Source organism: Limulus polyphemus, unplaced genomic scaffold (assembly GCF_000517525.1).
Source record: "Limulus polyphemus unplaced genomic scaffold, Limulus_polyphemus-2.1.2 Scaffold8361, whole genome shotgun sequence".
In the NCBI taxonomy this organism is placed as follows: domain Eukaryota; kingdom Metazoa; phylum Arthropoda; class Merostomata; order Xiphosura; family Limulidae; genus Limulus; species Limulus polyphemus.
This window is the reverse complement of record NW_013673971.1, coordinates 13173-19642: the sequence shown is the minus strand read 5'-3', so window position 1 is coordinate 19642 and position 6470 is coordinate 13173.

Sequence of the window (6470 nt, the reverse complement as noted above, 5' to 3'; positions counted from 1 at the left end):
AAGTTAACGTTCGTTCGTTACAGTGTTGTTTTGGCGCGAGTATTGAGATTAAGTGTATCGCAGAGTTATATTCGGAAAGAATAAACCAGTTTTATTAAGTAAAGGCTTGTGTCGTTAAAGTTTCGTTGGAACAAAGTTACGGAAAGTTAATTAACAAACGGAGACGTAACAACATGCTTGCCCTTCAGTCGTTATAATGTATGGTCAATCCCACTATTCGTTAGTAAAAGAGTAGCCCAAGAGTTGGCGGTGGGTGGTGATGACTAGCTGCGTTCCCTTTAGTCTTTCACTGCTAAATTAGGTAAGGCTAGCGCAGATTGCCCTCGTGTAGCTTTGTGCGAAATTCAAACCAAAGAAATATATTATATTCTTTGATAGATTATTTAGGCAGAGTATTCACGATGAAACTTTATAGAATGGACGGCAACTGCCTGTTGTAGAGAAACAAGTATAGAGGACGACGTTTCGAAAGTCTTCCGCCTTTCGTTATCAGGTCCAAGAGGCAGTTGCCGTCCATTCTACAAAGTTTTAAATAAACTATATATTTGAAAGATATAGTCTTTATTAGTAGCATTACAGATTCGTAAGCTGGTATAGCCTGTAAAACAAATCTCGCTACGTCTGTAAGATCTGAAAAAAAGGACATACAAGTCGTCTTTTGTCAATCTTACCTCATATCGATACCTGACGAGCAAATCTAAAACGAGGATGTTACTATGAAAGTTCTCTTTCTTGAACACCTAAGTGTCGTGATAGTGACTCATAGAATTAATCTGCTGAACACTTGCCCCCTGTGGCTCAGCGGTAAGTCTGTAGTTTCTACCTCATTTTATACGTATGCAAAGAGTGAAATGTGAATAAAAATTTACTTTATATTTCAATTAGAAGTGATTTATGGTTAGCGTGTTAAGCTCTGTACTAAAAGGTCCAAGGTTAGAGTCTCAATACTGCTGAACACGTTCTACGCATGCAGCTGTAGAAGGGTCATAATTTTAACAGTCAATACTGCTATTCATTTCAGAGTAGCTAAAAAGACGGCGGGTGTTGCTAATTGGTTGCCGCTCGTCTAAAAAACAGTTCTCAATTAGGGATAGCTAACTCTGAATCTTAGATCTTTACCCTATGTCATGTGCCGTTCAGTCTGAAAAAACGCTGTGTACCATACTTAAATGTTAAAATTAATTTCATTCTTACGTTTCTAACCTGATTGATTTTAGAATTGAGCGTTCTGATATCTTAATATATTTTTTGTCAAAAACTTGTATGGGAAACACTTGTGCTCATTATTTTTATCAAGCTTGTATATCTTATATCCAGATTCTTTAATAGAAATGATTAAAATACATAGGTACTAAATATTATGCAAACACAAATTACTTCTTTCCGATTTTTGTCGCCCTGAATACATAACTCTTAAGTTTTTGCCTTACACTTTTCATGACTTTTAATAATTAATAAATATCCCAAATGGTTTCATGTCTTATGAAAAGCACAAACTGTAAACGATCTGAAATATATATATATGTCATGTGACCTCTTTGTTCAATACTGTATATATATATATATATATCTGTGACAGTGTAAATTACTTGTACCTGATGATGACAAAACCGTGTAGAAACGTTGTACATTTGCTGTTATGTTAAACTTATATTACAGTTTTTCTTCATTACCCATTCAAGCCGTCTCCAACCACTATTAGTCTCAAAGTGGGTTTCTCGTCATCAAATTTGAATTCATCACAGCGGTAAGTTTTATAACACTAAAAGTTTGGAATTCGGTTCCCCGTGGTGGATACAGCTGATAGCCCATGTGGCTTTACTCTAAAACAAACAAACACATAGAAAGGTGAATTTTCTACAAGTGTGAAAGAATTTATTTATTCTTAGGAAAAATAAAGTGTACAGTGTAATTTGTCCTTGACTTACAAGTTCATTTTACTTCAATATCACATCACAAACTGTTTGTTTGTTTGTAATTAAGCACAAAGCTACACAATGGGCTATCTGTGGTCTACCCACCACGGGTATCGAAACCCGGATTCTAGCGTTGTAAGTCCGCAGACATACCGCTGTGCCACTGGGGGCCTCAAAGACATGTACAACAGCAGTAGTTTCACCAAATTGTACTAAATGTGAGTAAAAAAAAGGATGTTGTTATATCTTCTGTTGTTGCGAATATATTTGATTTAAAGTAAAGCTGCGTAGTGGGCTATCAGCTCTGCGAAGGTAAAATACAAAACATGATAATTAAATACGTACGGAAACTTTCGGGAAATTTAGGATAGATCTCAACTCCTATTAAACATATATTTACTCGCTATTTTTAATACGGTGTTGATGATCGCACTCTACATTTTCAGCTATAGACGCGTTATGAAAATGGCATTCAAGCCCACTATTTGGTACCAAAAGCTAGACAAAACCCTTGCGACGACAGGCGCTATTGAGTGGTTGTCTTTCATGTGACCAGTAGGCCTAGATCAAAAGTGAGATCAGCTATTCCTGAACCCTATGGATTTCTGCCCTGGTCGTTTAGGTGCATTAGGTGCCGTTCAGATTCAACTAAATCCTCTAGTTAAAAAATTACAAAATAATTACGTAGCACCAGAAAACATGACAGTGTGTTCGAATAATTTATATATTTGATCGCAATCTGAGAGTCGCTGGTTCGAATCTCCGTCCCACCAAATACGTAGATTTTGAAAGTCGAGTTGTTCAAAACTTGAAAATAGCGTTGATAACTGGACCAATTGTTGGCTGAGATGTTGCAAAAGAAATATCTGCTGAAGCTTTTCGCCAGACACTAATCATAGCAGAACTGTCTGGAAAATAATATATAGGAAATAGTACAGCTTATAAATTGAGTCAGATGAACGTAAGTAGGAAATGTCACAGACCTACTGAAGGATGTGTAGATTGTATAGGAATTCTTTTTGGCGGCAAAGGACAGGTTTATGTGTTTTAATAAAGGCGGCTTCCAAAATATAGAGATGAATAGTTGATAGACCATTTGCAATCATTTTAAACCTGCTATCCGTGTAGTTGTCAGCATAAGTCGGGTTCACTAGTAAATACTGGCCAATCGCTGATTCACATTTTGGTGGTAGAACTGTTGTTTTACAGGAGCGACATGGTAAATTCTTTACTTTTACTTTTCTTATTTCGGAACCGAAGTATGTTCAAACACATAAATACAAGTCATTTACCCTTCATCGTTACCAACTCATCAAATTATCAAGTTACTAGCTCTATTTAGTTAAGAATAGAAAGCAAACACTATTTGAAGAGAGATTAAGTGAAGCTTGTGAAAAGAAAGCTTTAAGAATATCTTTATACACTTAATTAAACAAACAGAACTGTATGTCCTGTTTTTATTAATAAAAATACACATAAACAGAAAACTATATTTTGAAATGAAATCAAAGACACGTTCTATAGCGATTAGAGAAGTAATGTGAAAATAAGGAAAGACCCCAAAAAGAATATATATAACTAAAAAAGAATATGCACGTGAGCTCGCATAACTAAAGTATTGAAAAATAAATTAATGGTAGTGGCTAAGTTTATATGTAATCTCATTCATGCAAAGTAACAGACATTTTATCAAAGACTAAGGTCTTAAATGTTAAACAACTCTAATGTAGAAAAAACTAGAGAACAAAATTTGAGCATGACACAATTTTTTTATTAATTTCAAAACTGATGGAACAAAACAGGAAGAAATTGTGTAAAAACCAGTAATGTAGAAAGAGTTGAATGATGTAATCTATGAATTCTCAGTAGGTCACACTAATAATTTTTTTTAGTTTTTAATCAGTTCTAATAACAAATGGGTGTATAAAATTGTTGATAAATAGATTAAAAAATAGAGTACTTTGTTGTTGTTGGTTTTTTTGGAGGGGGGTGTTCTTCTAGTTTGCTGAGTTTGTTATATTAGATAATTATATTTCTTATAACTTATTTCACTATTTGGGCAGTATTGTGGACCAAATAAAATTGTTTAAAATGTAATAAATAAAACTTTAAAAACTCTTTGGGTGGTAAAAAATTAGCACAAAGAGTATCATCGGGTGAATCTGAAAAAAAGTACCTCGGAAATCGAGATGTATTAACTATGGATTAGAAAATGTAAATAAACATAAATTAAAATTCGAATAATGCACACGGTGTTTTACATCAGCAGTATATATTTAAAAATCGGCATAAAAAAACAAAAATATTTAAAATATTTATTCCCAGCAAACCACCTTTGTTTTAAGTGTGTAAAACAAACTTTACACTTTAAAAAATAAAATACATTGGTAAAGATGTGGTCATTATTTACAGGAAGGATTACTGTGGGAGGTGTAAAATTTCTATACGCGGAAAAAAATATGGTATTATCCTGTTTTTGAGAACTGATCACCTTTGTTTTGTTGCCTTTATAAACTTCCCTTTATTTGAAATCTGGCCAGCAGACTTTTTATAACAGGACTATCCTGAAAACTATGGTGGTTTCAAATGGGTAGAACTAGACCAGCTAACGCTAATTATCATATATTCACACAGGCTAAGCTATTGCTCTGTGGGCATCTAGTTGGAACTTGCCACATACTAAATAATGCGTAACTTTGTATGTGTTTCTGTAATTTGTACTAATTTACAGCATTATATTTAAATAGCTCGGTCGAAATTTTAGTTATTTACAGTATTAGCTAAATATATATATATATATATACATAACATTAAATTTCTTGAAAAGTGATAATTGCGTTAGCCAAATAAGATAAGTATGGTACATGAACCATTACATGTTACAGTTATGCCTCGATGCTTGGTAATTTTGTCAAAGTAGGCCCAACCTCGTCAGGTGTTATTGGGTTAAGGGTTGAAAACATTGCTAGTAACGAAGGTACCCAGCTGACGACCTAGATCAGAGTAGTCATAGAAGTTTTTTGTAGCTTTTCATTTAGTCGTAATTAATACCATTTATTAGTAATTGTAATTATTATTGTAGAATTTTCTTCTGGTAGAAATTATTATATAATTATTTTTACAGAAAAAAAAGGGGGGAGTACCTTTAAGGCACAAGCTACACCTGGGTGAAGAGAGTCGAAATAAAAACTTGAGCTGAAATTTCTGTAGAAGGAGGTCCGAATGAAAGACTTGTTTCGGGCTCGAATATTTCTGTGGGTGCACTGTGAAGATCAGCGGAAGTAAGTGGTTTGGTCAAATGTATTATGTTTTATATTTTGCCCATCTAATTGGCGTGTTTATTTGCGGCGAAAACCCAAAATAAATTATAACCACGAGTGTCTTGTGCCATCATTTAAGTACAATGTAGGCTCTGTGATTGTATGGGCAGCTTTTTATTGGAATAGTTACTTAAACCTTATTGCAGACAGGTTCATCCTATGATAAACCTTTTATTCCCAAACAGAGCTGGTCTCTTTCAGGGTGCCATTTCACCATTTCATACTTAAAAATTAGTTAAATATGGTTAAATTGGGCACTTAACTTGGCCACCACAGTCCCCATATTTAAATGTTATCGAGCTTGTATGGTTAGGTCTTGGAAGCAAGTTTCGAAGTAGATTTTCACCACCAACGTCACTTCAACTATTAGAAGGCTTAGCGTAGCCTGGTGATTAGGGCGCTCGACTTGCAATCTGCGGGTTCGAATCCAGTCACCGAACATGCTCGCTCTTTCAGCCGTGAGATCATTTACAATATAACGGCCAATCCCATTTCTCGTTGGTAAAGAGTAGCCCCAAGAGTCGATTGTGGGTGGTGTTGACTAGCTGCCTTTCCTCTAATCTATCAGTGCTGAATTAGGAAGGCTAGCGCAGATAGCCTTCGAATAGCTTTGTCAGAAATTCAACAAACAAACACATCAGCAATTAGAAGAAGCTTTGATTGAATGGTCAAAGTTATCATTGTCTGATGCACAACGTCTTGTTTCATCAATCTTAGGTCGTGTTAATGCTGTATTATCTACTCATAGTGGATCGACTCTGTCTTAGTAAATAAGATCTAGAAATTAAGATATATTTCCATTATTTTATAAAATCCACACACATTACAAAAAAATGCAATATGTTTTCACAAACAAATAATTTACATATGCGTGGTATTAACAATATTATCTGTTGTTGTTTTGTAATGCAGACACGATTATTAAAAATCCGCAAAATAGGACTGTTGAATTTATGCTTTTAACATAATTTTTATGTTGAGTATCAGTTTCATTGCTTCGCCAAAAAAATATTCTTAATATACCTTTAGGATGGGGAGATGCGGTCTATATCTTAACAAATGTCCAAACAAAGTAAATCTATGCAATAAACATATCGAGTCTGTGCTAAACACAGGGTAATAAGTTTGTTTGTTTGAAGTTAACCACAACGCTACACAATGGCTATCTGTGCTCTGCCCACCACGGGTATTGAAATCCAGTTTCTACCGTTGTAAGACCGCAGAGATACCGCTG